General features: G+C 34.3%; 1 long non-coding RNA gene across 1 annotated transcript; it reads right to left on the bottom strand.

The window, feature by feature from the left end:
• Positions 1-142: 142 nt before the first annotated feature.
• LOC137410451 (uncharacterized) lies at positions 143-10,217 on the bottom strand. The gene is made up of 3 exons (XR_010981208.1): positions 10,145-10,217; positions 4,471-4,608; positions 143-1,009 (listed from the first exon to the last, which is right to left on the bottom strand). It is a non-coding gene; the product is annotated as an uncharacterized lncRNA (long non-coding RNA).
• Between the last annotated feature and the right edge of the window lie 15,416 nt (positions 10,218-25,633).

Here is a 25,633-nt window from a genome sequence, read left to right as displayed (position 1 = left end):
TGAAACCATCCTGGTTGTCAAATAGAAAACTTTAAAACGTATATTAATTGAAACAGTGCATATATTCATGCTGCCAAATATGCCTGGTAGAGTCAGAGACACCCAAGTTTAAAACATAAATGTCAAACATGAGAGATTTGCATACCTGTGGCCACATTTATTACTTATACAATTTGATTAATTCAATTCATTGCTACTGAGGCAAAACTGGGAAATATAGCATATGTGGGGCCCTTTGGATTATAAAAGGTTTTAGATAAGAGCTTTCGATGAAACCATGCAGTAACATTGAACACACTGTGCAGATTGCATGCATGTATATCTAACTCGCATTTATCAACATTGGTCGGCATATTTCTTTAAAAAAAGCCCAAACTTACTCATAAGGAAAAAAAATGACTCTTTAAGCAACCCCGTCAAGGAGTTGAGTTTACAGAAAAGGAAAGCTCAATATAAGTACGTCAAACAAATTGCTTAAGTGAGTGCAATGGTGACAAATAAAATATTCTTAAAACACAATCAGTTTGTATAAACCTAAAGGTCTTTAGTGCAAATGGAGCAACCTATCAAAAGCAGGCTAAACAGCTGTTACATTACCAAAAGATTAAAAATCAAAGCATTCACAAGAATACCATAAAACATTTATCAACAAAAGTGGACTATTTTATTTCTGTCAAATAAAGCTGTAGAGCTTCAAAACACTGAGCTCAATAATCGTCTTGCAAATTGTGTGACCATTTCCTGGCACCTCGAGTATAATGTGTGAAGTTGTGGTAGCTGTAACTAATGGCTCTGCACAACGTTTAAAATATGATTTTAGCTAGAGATCTTTGAAGCAATTCGCAAGAGAACTTTGCTGACTGTAGACACGCCCAGCTACAGAAAGAACTTTAAGGTTGGATGTCATTCCAGTCACTGGATGCCTTTTTGGAAATTGAACATCAACTTGTTGTTTGAAGGTTAGGCAATCTAGACCAATCTGCCTCCACTGGTAAATATGCTGCTCTACCTGCAAAGAAACCAGTTATTAACCTGTTAGTATAGTTAAAAATTAGGAGAATGTTGAACACTACTCATTTTACAGACTTTCCCAAGATATCAAACCAGCTTTAAAACAATACTGACTAAAAAGTGTGCTCCATCATGTTGTTTTAGAACGCTTAGGAGATTGGCCAGAAACTTGAATAGTAGGCTTTTGCAGCAAGCTATATCGGTGGCTGTACTAAATGTAGGTCGCACAGAAGATGCTTTCCTACTGAAACTCTGCATAATTATGTTTCCCCTAAAGAGATTGAAGTTCTCACTATGTTGATGTTTTGCCTAAAAAAAATTAACCTAGTAAGCCTTAAAAAATTCTTGTTTCGATGTTGTTAACACAAGTTAACTCAATAAAAGTAAAAGACAACAAACATTATCATTAATGCTTTCTTTTAAAATAAAGCTTTTTTGTCCAACTATTAGGTAAGAATGGTATCTTTTAAATATAAAATGTAATGAATAGTTGGGTTAAAAAAAGCTTTATTTTACAAACTAATAATTACAGCGTTACCATTCCTCTTATTTCTAAGCAGAATGCACCAAAATCTACAAAACTTTACACATTCAGCCTCTACTGTGATGAGAACCGTGTCTGTCCATATAAAGCCACCGTTGGATAATGGAAAAATATTGCATCCCACTGGATTTGAACTTGCAACATTTACCTTGCTAGACTGACACTACAACAACTATGCTAATTGACCTTGTAATAATTTGCAATATTTGAATGCATAATTATTGCAACTGATAATCTTTTACAGCACTCTACACTGCTATGGTATTTTTTGGTACAAGCCAAGTTAATTCAAAATCTTGAGCTGAGTAAAATTCCTAACTGTCTACACGGTCAATTTTTTCCATGCACAGATTGACTATGAATTGTATAAAAGTCCCTTTTCATTCAGTTGGCCTTTAACACTGTAAGGTTGGTGTGTATGAATATGCCTGCAATGCATACATGTACAAATTAAGCATAGGGTAACTGCCAGGTTACTCTTCAAAGCAGAGTTGTCCTCTCGTGCACTCCAAACAAATCCTAAATATTTAGGATTATACATTAATCATTAATTATATAGACATTATTGAAATTCTTTAAATAGTTTAGAAGTTTCTATTAAAACAGATTTTCAGCTTTTGTTTACACCATTTAGTCTCTGCTTATATGATAAAGCTATTCTTTGCCATTAGCATGTCTGTGCAAATGCACTAGTTTATAACAGTTCATCTTCGTAGACTATTTGAGATGATCAAAATAAATTCTAGCTCAGCTAAAAATTTAACTATGATGCTCATATCAACTGATTTGGCAATTAAAAAACATTCAGTTTTGAAGGTAGTAAACATGAATTTGGAGATCAAAAAGAAGGTGAGGTGAATAAAAGCCACAAGAGACAGACTGCTAATTGTTGCGGCTAGCTAACAAAGTAAAATCAGTGTATGTATGACTTATCATTTATCTATCATTGGGAAGAGCTTGGGTGCAAGATAGATTTTGATGAGACTAGACATCATGACATTCAGCTTGGTATACAGACGGTCCCCAACCTACGAACGAGTTACGTTCTGAACAATTGTTTGTACAGTGAATTTGTTCGTAAGTTGCTTCAGTGCTATATTTTGTATTATAATTTATGCTTAAGGCCTACACGTATATAAGTATATTGAAGGTTTATATAAGTGTGTTTAAGGCTTGTATAAGTAACCTGTAAATTGGTTTGTACTGAAAAAACTTTTTAATAAAATGGAGAGAATACTGTGGTGGACGCCGGGCCATGACACTGCACTTCTTATTTATTGTATGTGTTGTCCTTTTTTATTATATCGTTGTTTTAATCGTTATGCTAGAACTTATTGCTGTTGTGCTTTTTTATGTGTTGTCCTTTTATTATATCGTTGTTTCACTCGTTATGCTATTGTTATATCTGACATCACGTCATAACACTATCATTTATCGTCACTTTTATTGTTGTCATACCAACTCGCTAGCGGTCCTATTTATTCACCTTGTTAGCCGGTGTTCTCACCGTTTGCCGTTAGGACGGAACGGTTGATATTACTGAATATAACGGAGCGCTCTCATTTATTTGAGCAGAGCAGATAGATGTACGCTCCTCGAATAGTGAAATTTTCTTCGCTAATAAAAAGCTGAATGAAACTACACACACTCTCTTCTTTTTATTTATTAGTCTAGATCGTGCCAAGTAAAGGTCGGCAAACTCCTTTACAATACATACAAGAAAAATAAAAAAGTTATTTGCGCACTGGAGATACGTTCACGCACTTATGCACTGCAACGAACTGGGCAGAGGAAGGTGGATGCTGGGTGATGCTTCTACGTAGCGCCTCTTTCTGCCGCTAATACGTCGGTAATACCGTCGGTATTATCGATGAATATACGCGCAGACTTGTTCGTATGTACCGTTGTTCGTAACTCGAATGTTTGTAAGTAGGAGACCGTCTGTATTAACACTCCAGAGCTTTCACTGATAGATCCCCTTCAAATATTTCTGATTTCTTGCGAGGCGAATCATTTTACATATTTTTGACAAAAATGACAATCTCTAATGACAAACTAGTTTAACAATGTATTGGTATCTATAATAGCGAACCCTATGCATCTTATCATTGCCCAAGTTTGGCAAGAATGTAAGCGATATTTTTAAGGACAACTATGAAAATTTTGTTAATAAATTTGGGAATTTTCACCAACTTGACACTTTACCCCATATGGCATTACTTATGTTGGTCAAACAAAAGCTTTACATAAATTCTTTACGTTGAGAGGAATTTGCGTTATAATAGGTATACATGTACATTATAGCAAAATTTGCTGTACAGCTATTCTAATCAGATAAAAATCTGACTTATGCCCACACTACAAAAAATTCATAATTTGAGTTAAAATACTTAGATTTAAGTTAGAATATGACCTAAAAGTCAATGAAAGGAGCTTTAGTTTACTTTTCACATAGGAAACAAATACATTATGCTTATGAAACAATGCAAGTGTTTTGGCCTTAAAGTTTGGCTCATTTATGTATATAATTAAAAACATTACTTTTTATTTTGTGGTTTTTCACTGTCCACAAAAGACCCTGGTCCCCGTTAATCCCGAAAATTGAATGATGACTGCAGAAAACAGCTATGACAGGCCGAACTGGATTTGGAACAAAAGGTACATTTCTCACAAACAGAGATTGTAAATGGTACAAAAATGCAAGTTAAGCAATACGAGTGTCATTCAGAGTTAAAAAAAGCTATAGCTTGTTGCAGACTATTAGATACATTGTCCAAATACATATTATTGAAATTTTCGGACTAGCACAAAATTTTTCATCTCAATATTTGTAAAATACATCTAAAAAATATTGTTTTCCACCAAGGTTCATTCTATGTCACTCAATATTTTGGTGTTTTGACACCATAATTTACCTTCACTAAGTTCCTTTGTTTGCTCTCCTCTGACCAGAAACCTCCCCAAATATGTAAGCTTTTGTAACCTTGAATCGCCAATTCTTTAGATAACTTGTCTAGCACCAGAGTGGGAGCGGAACATGTTATAGCAACACCCTGCAATTAGTAATAACAAAATAGAAATATATTTTTTGAATAGATGATTTTCCGATTTAAATTAAACTCTGTTTATAGCTAATCAATTGCAAGCTCATTGATTGCTGCAAAAAAAAGAAAAAACTGAGCAAGCAGAAGTGCATCTGATATTTTAGCTTATGACTCTCAATCCCAGCTTTGATATTTGTCACCATTGTGATTTGTAGGCAATAGAAGAAAGCGAGTTAAGCAATGTAAAAACTTATTCATATCCTATTAAAAAAATGGACTTCAAATATTGAAGTGGTATTTCAAAAGCAATTACTCATTCGTAAAATTGATAGTCAGTAGTCTGACCCTGATCTGGACTCGGCTTTTAGACATTATTGCAAGGTAAAATTTAGAGCTGGTCACCATAGGTATTAACTGTGAGTTTCAGTTCCTATCCCAGACACTATGCTTACATATAGTCTGTACAAGTGCTATCGTCAGTGGACAGGCAACCAGAATGCAAGAACATGCTCCTATTCACCCTTGCATGTTTATAATAAACATGCAAGGGTGAATAGGAGCTGTATACACAATTAAAATAAAGCAGTTATTTCACAGTGCACAGTCCAATTTGTAAAACGGAATAACTAGTAAATGACATTCAACTAAATTGTTGTTGATGACAGCTCTGCACAAGCTTCAGCTAAACATTCATAGATAATAATTACATAAAGAAATACACAAACTAAAAAGCAATAATACTTAGTCAATACTAAGAATGATTATGAAGTTTAAGAATATTAATCAAAATTACATACAGTGGCACTCGCATACCGTTGTTACTTGAAAGGTATGTTTCCAAAAGAAAATCTTGTCATTTTTCTAAAAGATTACTAATGCTTAAGAGTTGACTTGCAACAAAATTCACACTGCAGTTATTTGGTATCAAAAGATTCACCATGTCTAACTCTGTTGTGTTGCATGTGCAATATATGTAGAAATGTGATAACATGCTCTTAAAAGCTCAAAAGCGAACAGTTAATCGCCGCCATCACGAAATTGCCGAAGATTAGAATCCCATTCCAAAAATGGGTCAAATGGAACGTAGCTCAACAAGATGGCTTCTGTTTACACTTTCATGCAACCTCATTCTTTCAAATATTTTCACAAATACACTTCACGCATTCAATAAAACGATGTCTATTGTCCTCAAGCATTTGTTTCCTCATCGTTGTATTGATGTCACTTTGAGCACTGATATCTCAAAACCTACCGTAAAAATTTGTTTAGTTTTTAACCTTAGCTCGAAGGAATGCATATCATCATCTGATAAGCATGACAAGCCTGTTGGTCACCTGTGATAGTCAAAAAATGCTGCGGAAATTATGCGCGCTGTTTGGCAGGAAGCATGGGTCACATGATCAGATTGCGACTAGACGATTAGATCAACCCAAAACAAAATTGTAAACTAGCGAGCATCTATATTTGGTAAGAGCTCTTTGGTGAAACCCAAAGTTTATGTCATAAACTAGTGCTACAAGAAGTTTTATATTGAGCCTTTTACGAAACTTACAATTCATGTGAGAAGATCACGTGTCAAAACAATAACCAAATCATTTTACTATGTCGGAGAAATAAATTGATTCCAATCTACGGCGGTTTCGGGATCGCGGAGATTAACTGTTTCTTTTTTCGCTTTTAAAAGCTTGTAATCACAGTTCTCCATATTTTGCACCTACAACACAGCAGAGTAAGCCATGGTGAATCTTTTGATACCAAATAACCGTAATGAAATTTTGTTGCAAGTCAACCTTCAACAAGCAAAATGATAGCAAGCTCCAGTACCATGCATTGACAACTTGGGCAGCTAAATCATACATGCAAATCAGATGAGTATTTTACGGTATTTTGGAAAAGCCAATAATTAACCAATATTTGAGTTTTCATCAAATTAAAGTACATTTAATGGGCCATTTTAGCAGCGCAAAGAAAGCACATTTCTGATAACCATTTGCACCAATTTAGGGCAGGTAGTAGGAGTGAAACAAATTGGTTCGACTTATTTTAGTCAAAAATGGATACAAGTATTAGCCAAATGAAAGTTTGTTACGGAAAGTTCTATCATAATAACATAATTTGAAATAAATTCTATGATAAACCTCTTGCAGTTGCTTCATTTTGTCCTGCAAACACATTAAAATCTTTAATAGAAAACAAGACACCTATACAAAATCAAAACTGGTAATTAATTTTTGTTAGTGATGACATATTTTTTATTGTAGTTCTACAATAGCACTATAAGTTCCAAACAGTGCATTAACTATTAGTATGTGTCATGATCACAGAATTCATGGTAAGTCGGGATTACAAGATTTAGCAAACAAAATTTTGATTCTAACCTAATTACAGCAGATTTTATGGTCAAAAAAATTGAAGCACGTTTACCATTAGTGCAAAAACATAGTTCCAAGAAAACTGGTGTTAAAGTTTGAGAAACGAAAACCAATGTACAGTTTTGTTTACATTTCAAAACGACATAGCAACCAATATCAAGATATTGTGATATTTATCTAGATTTCTGTACTTGGATCCAAAAAATTATGCTGAATTTAAAAATATAAACAGATTTTAGCTGGTTATCAAAGAAATAGCTGTATATTTATAAGAAAGTGTATTACTTAATTTTGCAGATATTAAAAACAGCTTGATAGTATCGCGATATTGGGCACACCCAAATCATCAACCAAATCTTTAGAAAATTAACAACAGTAACATATTGCACACCATCGGTCACTATATACTTCGACTTTGCAAACTCGAATAATTATTCTCATAACTAAATCTGATTATAATTTCATAAAAATTGAATAATTATTCTTATTATTAAATGTTGTAGTAATCTTGTAAGAATCGTTAAGAAAATATCACCGCAGCTCCCTTTACTTTCACTGTTTTTGACATCAGTTAGAATACCAAAGTACTCATTACAAGTGTCCAAAATGTCAAAGTTACCTTTAAATTCGGCAAAAAAGAAACAATTATTATTATCAGACACCGTTTTTCAGTACTTCTTGTTTAGCATAGCAACGATTTTAAGTTTTTTTCGAGGGTAAAATACTTTAATTGGCTAAACTGACTTCAGATTCAGAAAGATCACTCTTTGATTGGTCCAGACCTACAGGTTACAAAATTTGTTACCAATATTATAAGTTCAGTTGGTGCAACTTCAAAGTCGTATAACTCAACTTCGTGATTTGCGACTTAACCATGGTTTCTGTGACCGCGACCCATAGGATCTACCTGCTGATAACTTCAACTCTTTTACTACCAAATGGATCTCTCTAACGCGACATAAGTGTTTCATGAAACCTAATTTCTAAAAAGAGTGTATAAATGGTTATAACTTTACACCCCAATTGTTTATTAACAATATTTTTATAGCAAGTTTGTCAGCATAAGTTTTTATGTTAGTTCATGCCCCCAAAGATATTACAAACGAGTTGCCGAGTGAGAGGGACCACTTTTCGTCCATTTTGAAATTACTGTGAGGTAAGCACAAAACTCTAGTCGGATGATTTATGAATATTATTAGTTTACATGTTAATTAGTCTGATGAACATAATTACTCTCATTAGTACTATTGCTCAATAAAGTTACTCAGTCTATAGATCTGAAGTTAGTAACCATTTATGGCTGTATTGCTTCTGAAATTACTGGTCATCAGTAAGAAGATTTCATAAAACAAGTTTTTGCAAAGCAAAACTATGCTCAGGTTGTAAACGCATTCTTATTTGCTCAAAATATGCAAATAATAGCTTTTTTCAATCAGGTATAGATGTAATAAGGTAATTTACTAATTACTCAGTAATCGGAAACAATTTGTACAAAAGCTTGCTGAAGCCGCATCATGCAGCACTTGGCCATACAGAAACACATTGCCAAACGAGCTGTACTATTGGTAGTTTAAGAGTTCACACTGAAACAGCTTCAACATAAATATAAGACCTAAGAAATCAGTGCAAAAACTGCTTCATATTACATTTACTTCATGCCTTGTTGTAATTGAGCATCATACTGCGTGCACAATTAGGAAAAAATGGCTGCAAGATCAAAATTTACCAAGTCTTTCATTTGGTAATGAAACCGTGATAAAAAACAATTTAGACAATTTATGCAGAATTTAAATGCAACTGCATTTCATCAGCAATTTTATAAGCAGGCTTAGTGTAAAAAACAGAGTAAGAGCCATACCACAAGTTCATGAAGTTTTGAACAAATTGTTACTTTACCCTTCAATATGTTGTAAAATGCTAAGACAAGGTTAAAAAATTATTGACGCTGTTAGAAGAGAGAACGTTTCAAATGCCTCTAGATTTCATAAAAAACAGCTAAAAAATGATACCAGGGTTCTTGAAGACACTTTTATTTGTATGAAAGATTGGTAGATAGAACATTATTACACGAACAGACAACTCCAAAATTAAAGCGTATACATTGTGGCTATAAAGTGTAAATAAAAATTGTTTCAAAGTAAAAGCTAAAAGGCTATTGCGCCTGGTAGCGGTAGCATCATTATCATATCATTTTTCTATTGAATAACATAATACACTTTTTATTAGAATAGAACAGACTTTGGTACATTAATTTGTCTTACATGTGATGGCTCTTATTAAAGACCTAATTTTCACCAATGAAGTGTGCCCTCAGATTAAGATGACCCTATTTATGAACCGCACTGCCTATCAGAGTTTTTTAACATACACATTAATCAGCAGAAGGTTTTACGCCTAATGGTTCGGACAAAAAATCTAAAAAGTGTGTTGCTGTATGAGCTTGGTCAGGTTCTCATCCTCTTTTGCTGATACAATAGGTAGCAATCAGTAGTCCATTTTCCAAAAGTCTATTTATTGCCCATTTCTAAAACCTTGGTAGCTGTAAAGGTCTAACACAGCTGTTTATTGCAATAATAAACTGTAAAAACAAAAATAACGATTCTCAAAAAACTTTGGTCGCTGTTGGCTGTTAACATGTTTTCTATTAGTTAGATGCAGGATGGCGATTGGTTTTTTCCAATTAGGTACACATAGGACCGGCTAACTAATTGCCTACTCACTGATAAGAAATGTTTTGTACAAAGATTTTTTTAGCGCATTGCTCTTGATTATAAGCGTACATTGTGCTGAGCTGCACTGCGCAGCCTGTTGTATGCACTCAGTTAATGGACTAGACCAAAATCTGATTGTGTTTTAGACTTTTTCCATTCGGAAAACCCAGGCTACACTCATTAAGAAATACATTCAATCTTTAAAAAATGGTTAATATTTTAATACTTTGATATTGTATTTGTACAATTTAAATATCAATTGTACATGCCACTCCATACATGGTTATTTTGCTTCATAATTATTGTTTTACTATTTTTGCAGATTGTCAGTGCTATAGTATTTTAGTGTAGCCAACTACCCAATGTAATGACTGCAGTCTCCAGAGCTCACTTTAGTCATCAAAGCCCAATTTAATTATCAGAAGATTAGGACTACAAAAAGTAGAGGACTCATCAACTTACCCTTCAGTTTTTCAAAACACTTGTAGGCCAATATGATTAGTTCTGCGAGAACATGATTAAAGAACAATAGTTCTGCATGGTGAGCTCATCTTTGTTCTCCAAATTAAACAACTTCTACAAAAGCACAAAGTTTTTAACATTGTACAAAAAAAAAAGTTGATGAGGTCTTTATGCACAGAGTCTCTGACCACCTTCAATTTGTTATTGGAAGAAATGTTGAAAGTGAGCTACCGTTAAACCTATATTTGAATGCACCTTGATTTGATTGGCACCGCTATTTGGGACCACATCAGGAGATTGCTTTGAAAATCGAGCGCCATCTTTTTAATGAACGCCACCTCTATTTGAGGAGGTAAGTTACCTTCTCAGTATAGGTATAGGTATATTCGCCTTTTGTGAAAATATAGCAAGGAGCTTTAAAGGTCCAAACACACTAGGTGATTTTATTGCAAGCGTCATGAGGAGGGCGGAGATATCGCTGGTGCGTGCATAAACACACTTGAGCGATTTACTAGCAAATGATATAATGGGCACGCTCACAAACTGCCAATAAAAATCCGTATCATCAGTTTTTTCGGAGTTGTTAATAAATTTAGGCCAGTCAATATGTCGTCGTCTAGGCTACAACACAAACAACCTCCACATTTGTTATTAAACCTATCTCCCTTTCAAAGAGTGTACACTGCCTACACTACAAGAAGACAAAAGAAAAGCGATTCTTGTATTTTTAACTGTATTGTTTTTACAATTTTTTATACATATTTTATTTTGTAGTGGTTTTTCATATTTAATATATTAAATATTTACCATTCTCAAGATGGTCAACCGGCGCATCGATTGACTCCAGATGTTGGTTTTCAACTTGGATTTTTTTAATTTTGTTTGTTATGATGGACAGAACTGGGAGTGCTATTATTAAATTCATGAACAATTGAGTGTTCGTTCTGAAGATGTTTCAATCGTAACAAAATAGAAAATTGATGCTGCTGTATGTTGTTGAACATCGGTAAGAAATAATTACCCGCCGTAAAATTACATTATGGTAAAAACTAACCAATCGAAATACCAATCGAAATGCATCTCGTTAGCAATAAAGTTGTGTAGAGAAATTCTAGCTTTATCGCTCTGCATGAACACGCTGAGTGAATTCTAACGCAGATTAGCGCCACACAGCAGATTAGCGCCACATAGCAGATTAGCGCCACACAGCAGATTAGCGCCACACAGCGCAATATCGCTCTAATTATCGCCTAATTTGTTTTCACCTTAAGAGAATGCTTCAGCGATAACACTTGTTCTATTGAGTCAAATATGCTACAAAGCAAAAAATTACTCTGCATTTATTGTCGGGGTTTTATAAAAACACCATTATCAGCTTTTCAAATGTCTTAACCGCCAGTACATCAGCAGTCAAAATTAAACATTGTCCCAAAAACAAGCTGCCAAAAACTGCCTAAAATATCGTACTAATCAAACATTCCACGTTAAGTGGAAAGAAAATGGGATAAACTACAGCATTGAAATTTAAGCACTCTCACACTCACTTCATGAACAGTTCTGTCAAAATCTTTACTGATAACTCAGCTTGCACTTTTATCCCATCAGTGCCAGAGTCACATCTAGGAGCAATAGGTCGGCTTTGCGCTAGAGGACAAGCAAGGCTAAAAGTGAAAAAAAATAGATAATACACAATAAACTTTATTTGTCTACACAAAAATATAGCATAAATGCTGAGACATTGCGACAAAACGTGGTAACCTGACCAAAATTTGGAACAGAGTTCAATTAGTGATGAGGAAGCAAAAGTATCCTACATGGGAGCTATTGCACACTTTAAACATGATATTTGTACCTCACAAACTCACATGGTCTTTTAGAGTAAAGTAGATGCTCCTATAACGCATACCCCCTATAGCATAAATTCTAGAAAAAGTCAGGCAACTTTGTAAAGTTTTTGCTTCGTACCGCGTAAAAAACTCCATATAACTTAAAGTGTATCATCGGGCGAGTTCTAAAGTTCGATTTGAGTGTTAGTCTGTCTCGCCACACCTGCGAGAAAAGAAAGCGACATAAAGTGGTGTCAGAAAGTCTTTGTCCACCTCAAACCTCACTGCCCATTTTAGGTAAATTTGTTGTAGTAGTCATATAGAGGGATTGAACCCTGACAAACCATGCATCATTTAAAAGTAATTTAACATTAGATCTTGTTGACACCATCAGTAATAAAATTAGGGTTAATCAGGGATCAATAATCAATTTTAGGCCAATCAATGTGAATCAGTGCTTATTAACACACTTTCAAACCCAATATGACATTATTAATTTTTAAGTGGAATATTATCACAACAATAGAGATCCTGTTGGACAGCATGTGCAGCAAAGGTTTACAGTTTTGCTTGTTAAAAGAGGAACAGCTAGAGATCCCAGAATTCATACCAGCGTCAACATCAACCATGGATAAGAAATGTGTCAACGACCTCATCATTCACCTGCATACGATTGGCAATCTGAGCAATAGAAAAATAGCAAGAAGCTTAGAGTATTTCGATCTAAAGAAAATTAAGTGGTAAAGAAATGAATGCAGCATCAAACCACCAAAGATCTACCATGATCAAGGCGTTTGAAAAAACCAGCTGTCCAACATGATTGCTGGTTTCAGATTATGAACACTCAAGCGCTCGTGAGGCTTGTTCACAGCATGCCTAAGGCTGCAGAATGGTTATAGTCTGCAAAGGCTACCAGATAAAATATTAAAATGCAAAGCAACCCCAATGGCTTTTTTCTGGGCCCATAACCGTACAAGACTGTTATTTTCAATTTAGAAAATAATTAAAGAAGAGATAAGAACAAAATTTGCGATGACATATTTTCTGGTATGCAGTGTGAATGAGTAGGCAGCGGTTGATACAATAGAAGATATATGGCAATTTTTAAATCTAGTTATTTCTATTCTTCAGCTCATTAGGATTGTTTTGATACAGGGTTTTATGTATGCAGTGCAAAATATTTCCAAATTATGATGAATTTATTGCAGTGCTACACTTACTTAAACAGGCGGACAAAGATTTTTTCCCAACACTGTACATAAAGCATTATACATATAATACATACAATTTCCATGACATTCTGACTCTTGTGATAATTTGTCCGAAGTGACGACAGAACAGAGAATAGGTACATATAGCAGTGCAATTGTTGAAAAATACTTTAAGGCTTTTGGTCGGTGCATCTGAATGTCAGGAGTTGGAGTTGCAATTTTGAGCTCTCAAGGACGAATAGATGACGAAAAGGTACTACCGCTTTTTATAGTGAAACTATTTTTTCTTAGTCAATTGTTGTAAGTCGCTGTCGCGTCAAAACTATGCACTCTTCATCAAATTATTGTCAAATTACCACAATCATGGTCTATTAAACCAATGAGGTTCATCATGAAAAGTTGTCGATGAAAACCAATAATAATACAGTTAAGGCACCGCCAATACATTCAAAAGAATTTAAGTCAGATTCTCACATGAGCGAGTTTGGAAAGGTCCTGAAATGGTTTAGACAATTTACATGTATGTTAACATTCTTATAATGAAAAATCCTTATCATGTAAACGTTCCTAGAGCTGATCATCTCATTTTAGGAGCGCCTACTGTACAGTCATGTCTGATATGAGAGCAAACTGCATTCTGGGACAAAAGCTCGCAAGTTAATTTTCTTAAAGTCCTATCTCAAAAACTGTTTTTTATATAAATTAACTAAAGATAAATTATTGTGTTGCCATCCTCTAAAAAACTATCAATAAGAAATATTACAATGAAAAAATACATGATTTTATCTATTCATGCTCTATACCCATGCCCCCAAGGTTACAAATACCTATGTAAAGGTTATGGTCTGCATTAAAATGTAGCAGTATTATGTACAACATAATTTTGAGTAGTGGCAGTATGCAGCAGTCCATAAAGTAGCATACCGTATGAATTTCTTACCTTTCAGAGAGTCATAGCACTAATGACGGTGTGAGAGAGACTTGATGCAACACGCTTGGTACTCTACACTTTTGTGAAATCGCATAAACAAACTTAAAGTATAAATTTAATATAACTGAATTCAGCTTAATAAAACATACTTGAAAAAAATGCTCTGATCTTATATCAGAGCTAATTATATTTTTTCATCATTTTCATTTTTAAATCATCTCTTCTTGGCTTCAAACTTTTCGATTTGCTTATACTCTCATTTTCAGCCAACCTTTTTAAAACAAATTTGAAGCAGACCTGACAAGAAAACCAAGTGATGTAGTTTCCGTAACTGGCCTCTCGCATCCTTGGGCATTTAGTGATACATCAAAAACCACCTTGCAAGCTCGCATCTCTAATTTTCTAGAATTTCTAGGCGAAAGTGGGTAGCGAGATAGTGAATGGTACAGAATTTGTGTAAACATAAATTGCTTGAATTCTTAAATCTATTCATTGGCTATTGTTATATATATATATATATATATATATCAATATATTTATTTTGAAGGTTTGGGGTAGACTGACACAATCTTCTAAAGAATCAATTGATTTCCTATAGCCGGTTTGTGTATTGACTCCGGTTTGTGTATTGACTCGTGTTCGCTTCAAATTCTGTATCATTTACGATTTTGCTACCCATGAAAGTTTATTATAAGTTATGACTAATGCGTTGAAAGAATATGGGAGGTCATTAAGTACAAAGCCCATCAAGTCAAGTAGTCAATGATGACTTACCAGCTGTTTAAAATTAGGTTGGGTAGGTGTCTAATGACAGGGAAGAAGCGTTCAACTGACATTTATGATCTACTCATCGCCAAAATCTTCCGGAAGACAATGCAAGGAAGAGGACCTTGATGACCGACCGCCCAGGCCTATATAGATGAAGGAACCGTGAGTCACCACCGGTTTGTATGTCAATGAATTTGATATAGAAATACATAAAGTGCTGGTCAAATGAAAAGCAATACACAATATGTTATGGATGAGCAGCTGTGCAAATGGCTTTGTACTAACCCTTGGTATGAAATATTACCCAAGCCTGTGTCATTAGACAGCAACCACATTTGCTAGTTAAAGTTCTATAATTTTCAAATAAATTAGACAATGCTATGTAAATACATGTAAGATAATATCATAGTTGTTAAATATAAATACAAACTTGTAAAAATCCATGATACAAAACCGAGTTTTAACCCGTTGATCCTTGCTCGATCTAATCAATGCGTGTCAGTAAACCTAGACAATATGTCCAGCAATCCGAAGTTATTAATTTCTTACCAAATATATCTAAACATGCCAACAATGCAATGATATTTGGTGAAACAGCAGTACAAAAAGTCGGACAACCTACAGCAGATGTCATCAAACAGAAAAAAACAGTATGTCACCATTATTCGGGCTAAAACTATAAAAGTTCGCACGATTTTAAACACTCATTAAACATTTACAGATAATATTCATCCATAGCACACTCATCATCCTTTCATGACTCAAAATATACTGGAAATTTATATTCATTATCATAAAATTTTACATTTGTATCACAGTCATTTATGACCTAACAACGAATGAGTCGTATTGATTGTTTCGCGATATTATTCTAATAAAATGTGTTATTATAATGAAGGAAGTAGATAAAGATAAGTGAAAAATGTTACAAATGAAAGTGAAATTTAGAATCTAACATCCTGCGAAAGAATTAATTTTATTAGTTTTTGCTGTTGCTTAAAAACATATTTTGTAAACAGAACCATATGGAAGCCTGTATTCCGCCGTTAAGTTTTCTGCCACAGCCTACGCAATTCCGTAATACCAGCTGTGAGGGTTCAGAGGGCTAACATTGATGAGATACTGCATTATTTACTGTTTTGGTTAGTATTGTTCCTCATACCTTAATTGTAAAAACAAATGAAAAATAATTTTCTTTTGTTTTGCAGGTACAACTACAAAAACATTGACAACAAGCGTGATAATCTCAAATCAGAAGATTGGAGACTAAAATTATAAAAACACTACACCATTCTATGTCATTTTAATTGAACAAGTTGAACTGACTGAAACATGCTACATCTCCGGTGTTTTTTTTTTGTAAAACCTAACTTAATACATGACACCAGCATAGTCAGCGTGATATTTAAATGCAACTATAATTATTTCCCGAGTTGCATTAGTCCATAGCAAGCATAGTCGCTGAATATTGCACATCTTTCAAGTGGAGTAAACCCAGCACTTATACATTCTGCTCAAAAAGTTCTTGTGCCAAATCTCAAACTCAGCAGTCAGAATTCTAGCCAACAAGATAAAAATACTCAAACTTTTAAATATCAAGATTTGAGAGAAGATAATTCCCGAATTTCCAGTGAGTATAATACTACTTTGTACTAACAAAAGTCAACCACAATACCATGAGAACAGCACTACACAGTGTGGGTAAGGTTAGTCGGCTAGGCTATTGAAAACTAGATGAAATCACAATTGTTATATACAGGGTTTAGCTTTATAAGAGGGTCAGTATGGTGTAATCTCAAGAGTTCAAAACTTTCAAGTTAGAAACATTGGAAAACATTGAAATTAATGTTCAGAGGCTAAGCATGACACTAAACCTCAAAAATGTTCATTTTAATGTCATGACCAGAGCTTAATCAATTGCTAATTATGATCTTTGTTATGTGGGCCTACAGAGAAAGGCTATTTTAAATAGTATTCCAAAGGCTCCTATTATAATTATTTAAAACAACATGATTTTTAAATTTCTTGTTGGCATGAATAACAGTAAAAAAAATAACAAGAAAAAAAGGCGTTCAGCTAAAGACTAAGTCGCAGTTGTTGTCAAAATTATAGACCATATAATTGAATCCTGGAAAACAAAATTGAAAAAAGAGGCAGATTGTTTTATCTTGTCAGTACATACCTGCAACAAAAGCAAGTCGGGCATCATAGCACCATTACGAAACACAATTGCAGAATCTACAGGAAAAAAAGACAATTGATGATTAGCATGCATTCTTGTTGACCAAGACAAGTTACACAGTACATCACAAGTTGGACAAAGACGCACAAGTAACGCATGTAACAAGTGCCAGCGAGGTGTTGACAGTGGCTGATGGGATTAGCCATTTCTCTGAACTAAACAATCACCAGCCACGCTATTACATAATGCCATACACTCAGCTATACACAAATGGATGTTTAAATAATGCTAGCTACTAGATTATGACCTTCAGTTCTTGAACTGGGTAATGTCTGGCTCTGAAAGCTAAAGCTCGCAAGATACAAAAGGTGTCCCACAGCACATTGGAGAACTATCAAGCAAATTTAGTCATTGATTTTGCTAATGCTACACACAAATTTGTTGCTAACTAGCATATTAATGTGTATACAGAGAGCTTAATTATTTTGCATGTATCTGTATCAAGGTTCAAAAGCTAAGCTTGCTGAAAAATTATTTAGTAATTCATATCTACCAAAGCATTATGAATTATAGCAACTCTCGACTACTGCTAATCGCTTGACATTTCTACAGTTTCTTCGGCTTTTATGACTACAGAGGTTTTCTTGATTTGCGATTAGGTTATTTGGAGTGTTCTTGTCCCTGCCTACACATATCTTTTTTGATCACTCAAACCTTATTTCTATCTCTTCTTTGAGTATATAGAACAATTTAAGTATTGTTCAATATATATACTTAAATTGTAATTTTACAGGTGAAAATAACTTTTTATCATTTTGCAGGTAGAACTACAAAAACATTGGCGACAAGCGTCAGAATCTCAAATAAGAAGAATGGAGACTAAAATTATAAAAACACTACACGACTCCATGTCATATTTAATTGTACTAGTAGAACTGACTGAAAAATGCTATATCTATGGTGTTTTATGTGTACAACCTAAATTATTACAAGACACCAGCTAAGTCATCATGATATTGAAATGCAATTATAATTATTTCCATAGTTGCATTAATTCATAGCAAGCCTGGTTGTTGAATATCACACATCTTTCAGTCCCAGTAAACCCAGCCTTAATCCATTCTGTTCAAATAATTCATGCGCCAAATCTTACACGCAGCAGTCTAAATTTTAGCCAACAAGATAAAAATACTCAAACTTTCTAATTCCAAGATTTGAGAGAAGATAACCCCATGAATTTTCAGTAGGTTTCACTGCTAGTGCCAAACCCTACTTTGTACTAACAAAAATCAACCACAATACAATCAGGACAGTACTACACAGTGTGGGTAAGGTTAGTCGGCTAGGCTATTGAGAACTAGATGAAATCATATTTGTTATGGACAGGGTTAAGCTTTATAAGAGGGTCAGTATGGTGTAATCTCAAGAGTTCAAAACTTTCAAGTTAGAAACATCAGAAAACATTGAAATCAATGTTCAGAGGCTAAGCATGACACTAAACCACAAAAATGTTAATTTTAATGTAATGACCAGAGCTATATTGATTGCTAATTATAATTTTTGTTATGTGGGTCTACAGAAAAAGCTATCTTAAATAGTACTCCACCCCTTCCTATTATAATTAGTTAAAACAATATGATTTTTAAATTTCTTGTTGGCATGAGTAACAGTAACAAAATAACAAGAAAAGAGGGCGTTCAGCCAAAGACTAAGTCACAGTTGTTATCAAAATTATAGACCATATAATTAAACCCTGAAAATAAAATTGAAAAAAGAGCCACACTGTTTTATCTTGTCAGTACATACCTGCAACCAAAAGCAAGTCAGGGATCATAGCATCATTACGAAACACGATTGCAGAATCTACAGGAAAAAATACAATTGATGGTGAGCATGCATTCATGTTGACCAAGACCAGTTAGACAGTACATCACAAGTTATGGTGCGTTTACACTGGCCAGGATTGACTCCGATTAGGTGCCAATACCCTGACTCAGACCGGTACCTCAGACATTTCACGTATGGGTGCCGACACCGACTCCCCTTTACATTGCAACGATCGAACTATTTTTTTCGGTACCAACAGCCAATCACAGCGCTTCGCCGTTCTGACCTTCACCCGACCACGCAAAGACGAGTACACATAAAAATCAACGCGCTTAATGTGGAAAATTATATACTAGTACTACACTATTACTACTGCTCCTACTACTACCGCCAGAAGCAACTACTGAATGCCGAATGGAATCTTCCGATGACGATTAGATTTTGTTGATGGCAGGATCGGCTGCGGGAGCTCTGACAGTCTGTATTATATGTAATTATATGTTTGTATATATTTTATGTCTATAAATATTTTATTATATGTGTTTTCCTTTTTATTATAGCTTTGTTACTCGTTAGGCTATCAATTGTCGTCGTTTATGTTGTCATATCAACGCACTAGCGGGCCTAATTATTGGCCATTTAAACATTGTTACCTGGTGTTCCTACTCGGTCCCGTTAGCCGGAACGGGCAATTTTATTGTATATAAGGGAGCAACGCTCACTTAGTAGACAGAGCAAATGGCCGTACGCTCCTCGGCTACTAAATTTCCTTCGCTAATAAAACCTTGAATAAAATTACACTCAATTTATTTCTGTATGAAATAATTTAGATCGTGCCAAGTAAGAGCCGGCAAATTCTTTTAAAGTAGTACATGTAGTAGAACTAGTAGTAGTACTAGTAGTAGTCATACAACTGGCTATTCACTTTTAATTAATTTAAATAAAAGTTCACTATCAGAAAGAGCACTAGGGAAAGTTTAATGACAGTCTCCTAGCCTCTCATTAAACCTAGCCCTTTCGTTTCATAAACTTAGAACTGTCATTAAAGCTTCGGCTCATTTAATCAGAGGCTCCTAGCTTCTGATTGGCTGATGAGCTGCTGGGATTCACCGACACTGACTTTCAAATCAGTACCAACACCGATCTCTCTGCTCACACCTACCGATGCCAACACCGACTCATCAAATTGGTCTGTGCTCGACAAAATAGGTGACAAAATCGGCCAGTGTAAACGCACCAATAGACAAAGGGTAATGCATGTAACAAGTGCCAGCGAGATGTTGACAGTGGCCGATGGGATTAGCCTGAACTAAACAACCACCAGCCATGCTATTACATAATGCCATACTCTCATCTATATACAAAGGGATGTTTAAATAATGCTAGCTACTATATTATGACCTTCAGTTCGTGAACTTGGTAATGTCTGGCTCTGAAAGCTAAAGCTCACAAGAGACAAAAAGTGTCCTGCAGCACACTGGAAAACTATAAAGCAAATTTTAGTCATTGATTTTGCTAATGCTACACACAAATTTGTTGCTAACTAGCATATTAATGTGCATACAAAGAGCTTAATTATTTTGCATATGTCTGTATCATGGTTGATTAGCCAATCAAAAAAATGTTCAAAAGCTAAGCTTATGGCAAAATAGTCATTTTCTCTTAAGTAATATCTGCGACTGGGAATATTAATAATATCATTCAATAACATAAACATTCATGTAAAATAAAAAGATAAAGATTGTTCTCATGTCATGCGTATCTAATATCCTTCACAAAGCCTTGCTAGCAAAGCTGATACTACATGTAGTTCTAGCATTATACAATGTTGCTCATTTTACATCCATTTTTCGTCCTATATTTCTATAGTGAAAAATGAACTACTGCTAACTTTTGCCTTGCAATGGAAGCTTTGATAAGCATATGGTACGGAAATAATTTTTGTATGAATATTACAATATAAATTATATACCATTTCACTATTCAATTCTTAAATATCCTTCTGTAAACCATGTTATTGAAACAGTTGCTGTACATTTTTGAATCCCTTGAAATCTTTAAAAAGTTGAAAAACTTATCATTCGCGACCTTGAAGCTTTAATGTAAAGCATGCATCTAGCAACCAGTTAGCAAGACAACATTTTTCTGTAATCCATAACTACGGAAAAATTACCAAGGATAGCGACTCTCAATTCCTGCAAATCACTTGACATTTCTACAGTTATCTTCAGCTTTTAAAACTACATATGTTGTCTTGGCCTGCGCGGTCAGGTGGGTTTTTGTACCTGCATATTTTTTGCTCCCTATAACTTTATATTTAAGCATTCATAACAGCCTTTCTTTTCTTTTATTTTCTGCTTTTCAGTTGTTAAACGACCAACACATATATAAAGTCAGAGTGACTGCGTTAAAAACACGAATATGAAATAAATGTTAGGCTACAATCATTCAGGCTTCTAATAAAAGTCCTAATTTTTTGTTACTTTGAATGAGTGACAACCATAAATTCTTTAGTTCATTGTAGTCTCCAAAGTACATGGTAAGCCAGAGCTAAAGCATAAGCACACATACCTGATACCTTCACTATCTGTCCTATTTCTTAAATAGAGTTTTGGCCTATCCTTGTTCGTCTAAATCAGAAACTAAAAGCTAAAAGCCTGACTGAAACGAGATGGAATGAGTTAGATTTACAGCCTTACTTAGGCCTGGTTCGAACCAATACGGCATCTAAGACACGTGAGACAGAGTACCTGTTATGCAAGCGATAGCTCATGGACTACAAGCTCATAGCGCGCGACTATTATGTCCTACAGAAAGAAATGTCGTCATTTGCGCAATTAAATTTATTTGATGCCCATACGCAGCTACACAATTTGTTTGCTTTCCAGCTGTTGGATACATAATGAGTCGAGATTACGCAGCTGTCCCCAGGTCTGAACCCGGCCTCACCTTAGCATGCGCAGACAAAGGAGTGCCACACTGATAATTTCAAGATAAGATAAACTTCACTACAGGATTTGTAAATTTTTGATGGTTTTAATTTATACGCTACCATGTGCACAATAATATATGTATATATATATGCAATATATCATTATATTTTTAAAACAATAACTGCAAGAGACTTGCCAAATCATTAGTTCAAAAGGCAATGATGAAAGTGGGGATGAATTTGAGCACAAATTTAAAAAACAATATTTGCATAGTGCATAAAATGCTTTAGAAAAAAATATATTTGAAGCATATAGGTGCCTTTTAATGCTTTTTAAATGCTTTCTGGAAGGCTCACTTATCTGGTATGTCTATGAAATTTATTTTAAGACTGCAGGGCTTTCTGCAATGCTTTAAAACAGTATACCTTTCACAAGCTATCGGCATGCCTAATCCATCATGGCTAACTGATTGTCAATGACAGTAGTTTAAAAACACTGCTACATTAGGCGGCAGTAAAAACTTTTGTTAAATCTTTTCTTTTTCAGTTTAATTTATTTGATATCTGAGTGAATACAAGATCTTTAAAATTTATTGAAAGCCTTTTACTAAAAGCATTGGAGTAAGTAAGAACGTCAAAGTTCAGAGTGACAGTTAAATGCCATTGCCTTAATTAGTGTGTCTCTATCAAAGCCTGGCACTGCTACACTTTTGCTGTGTCATTTGCTGTTAATTTCTCTCATCCTTTGTCCAGCTGGAGACACTCCATAGGTATTACGTAATTACTCTCGCATTGAGGGTCTGCTGCGCCAAATTGGACATTCACTGATCCCCATAGCTCGTTGCTCTGGCAGTGATTATTTCTAATCACAATTATTCTAAACATAGATGTTTGGATTCATCAAATTGAAAAACATTTAAAATCCCTAATTGGAAATTATGCAACTCCTATTAAAACATACATGATAATAATTGAAAACTACCTTATGATGGAACAATCTTCTGCCAACACAATCTGTTTGAACTATTATAGCAATAACAAGTAACAGTTATTAGCGGAGAACATTGGCTAAGAGAACATTTCAGGGGTTGATGTAGATCTGGCCATCCATAGGAGCTTATTTGAGAATTGAACAATGAACCACAGTTTGAATGCCAGGAGTTCTAATTGAACAGGCAACGGCTGTCTAAAAAGATAATGAAACTTATGAAAGGTTGGGAAGTTAAAAAGGAGCCTAACTTAATCATTCTCCAAGTTTGTGATGACAGCTCACACCTAGAAAACAGAAGAACATTCTTTGGTTTAATCCAAACTTGTAAATACTAATGATTGGATCTGATAAGCGCCCCTAGCCCATATAGGTTGCTGTTTTTTTAGGTTTGGCTAACAGCTGAAGCCAAATAAGTAACTAATGTATTATTATTGTACCAGAAAATTTGGCCAATATCTTATTATTAGGTTATATAACATCTATAATAGATGTTATATATATCTATTATAGATGTTATATAACTCAATTATAAGATACTGGCCAAATTTTATGGCAAAAATTTCATTAATAGTTGAAAAACATGTTTTCTTGAGTTGTTTGTGATAGATAGCCAAGCTACTTAATTGCAACGCAAATAAATGGCATTTTGTGCATTTCAAAAGCATTGTAGCAAGAGCTAATGCTTTCACTTTTACATATACAGTTAGGTAGTTGGTATAATGAATCAATTCGGGAGTGGCTACCGGTTTCTGTCTAGATTGCGTAATAGCAAATGTGCTGAGGTTCTACCGTTCTGCTATGTCATACTCTGAACGTTTGCTGAGCCCTATAGTTTGTTGTTGATCTGTATTTCATTTTCATAACAATAATTTTATGAGCCTATAAATCTGGAATATTTGATATAAAAAAATTTCATAAAAGGCTTTTATAAATAGACTTGGAAACAATATTTCAGTTTGTTTTTATAACTTTTTTGTGTATTGATAAAGCGATGTAAAGTACAATCACTACAAAGCTAAAACAATCCTCCTCAATATTTCTTACTCTTACAAAAATATTACTTTCACTACCATCAGAGTCAGTGCTGCTATTTTTTGTCGGTTTAATGAAAAAAAAAGTAAATCTGAATTAGCTATAATATCATCAACATAAGTAATTATGTGTTGTCTAATGTAAGTTATGTATCTTGGTCTACTAAAATTCACTAAATGCCTCTCATCTTCAGCTCTGTTGTGATACTCTCCTTTACTGTTAAAGCATACGTAGCTCACTGACTCCAGCAAAACAATGCTACTAGCATAACTCATCAACGACAAAAACAGATACCAAATCCACAGCATAATTGCTTTATAATAGCATACCATAACATACCTTAGGCAAGACTAACTAATGACGAAAAACATCATGAATATTTTAACAGATGATTGAATGTGAGCCAGTGCTAAAACTAATATTAATGACATATTTAATGACAGACTTAATCCTACTCTGCTTATGATAGGTAATCCAATTCACATGTATCTCGGAAGGTTCTTACATAAAACTTACACAATAATGTTGGTTTTTTCGGTTGGAAATGTCCAAACAAAAATTTAAAATTACCTTGTGATTCAATGCTAATTTTATACAACAGATTTTGGACAACATTGTCAATACCATAAAAGTCCTAAATATCATTGGTTATGTTGTCAACGGATAATAAAATCAGGCTACTACGCAATTACTGGGAAGTTCGCGAAAATGCGCAGTCGACCATATATTTCACATAAATGAGCATAAGGCAGTGAAAGCGTATACGACACTGTATATTGTTAGTCATATGTATATTTAGTGATCGAATCTTAGGAAAACCAGAAACATGAGTGTACCAGGACCTTTGAAATTCAAATTGAAAATTGGAAATTGAAATCCATTGAAAACTAGCAACTAAAAATGTATAATGGTAAAAATTAGATTTAAAAAAAACAAAACACCAAAGGTAATATCAATTAGCTACCTATAGGAAGTGCGACTTTGGCTTTTCCAATCGTTGAAAGAATATACAGTAGGCCTACATTACGAGCTCCTGCAGCATAAATAATCTTTTCCAGTGAAGTTTACAATATATTGATTGTACAATATAAGAACAGTAAAATACATGTGAATTGCACAACCCATTCAAAGACCTTTCCAAACTGACCTTTCGGGCATACAAAGAGGAAAAACTTGACGTAATTTTTTTTTTTAATGTGGGGTGTACTGTAACTGCAGTAATATTAGGGTGCATTGACAACTTTTCTCTGTTTTTGATCAACCTCATTTGTTTTTTACCATTTTTCAGTACTTCCACAATAACTTGGGGAGCGTACATCTTTGACGTTCATTTACAACGATTTACTAATTTTTCTAAACAGCAATGTATAATCTGCAAAGGAAAACTAATAACAAATATTTTATGTCTACAAGGAAACAAAACAACAACATATTTTACAAAAGCTGTTCTGCCTGCTCATCACCTATCTGTATTCAGAGGTCAAGGTTGGGAAAAAATAGAACTAGTGATGATACTCCCACTCGTTACATCCACATTGGTGGACTTACGCTGTAACACCTGCGCCAATCAATCGCCTTTATAATTATGAACATTGCACAATTACCCTATTCTCTGTTTTGTCGGTACATCTGGCAATCTGTCACAACCAACTAGGTTGCTACAAAAATTATATACATAATATGTATAATGCTATATTCACATAGTCTTCTCTCTTACATGTGAAGCAATCAATATAAACTAACGTTTAAATCAAAGTTGAGAACTTACTCGACTTAGCATGTAATATGG

Source organism: Watersipora subatra, unplaced genomic scaffold (assembly GCF_963576615.1).
Source record: "Watersipora subatra unplaced genomic scaffold, tzWatSuba1.1 SCAFFOLD_203, whole genome shotgun sequence".
Taxonomy (NCBI): domain Eukaryota; kingdom Metazoa; phylum Bryozoa; class Gymnolaemata; order Cheilostomatida; family Watersiporidae; genus Watersipora; species Watersipora subatra.
This window is presented reverse-complemented; position numbering and strand designations above follow the sequence as displayed.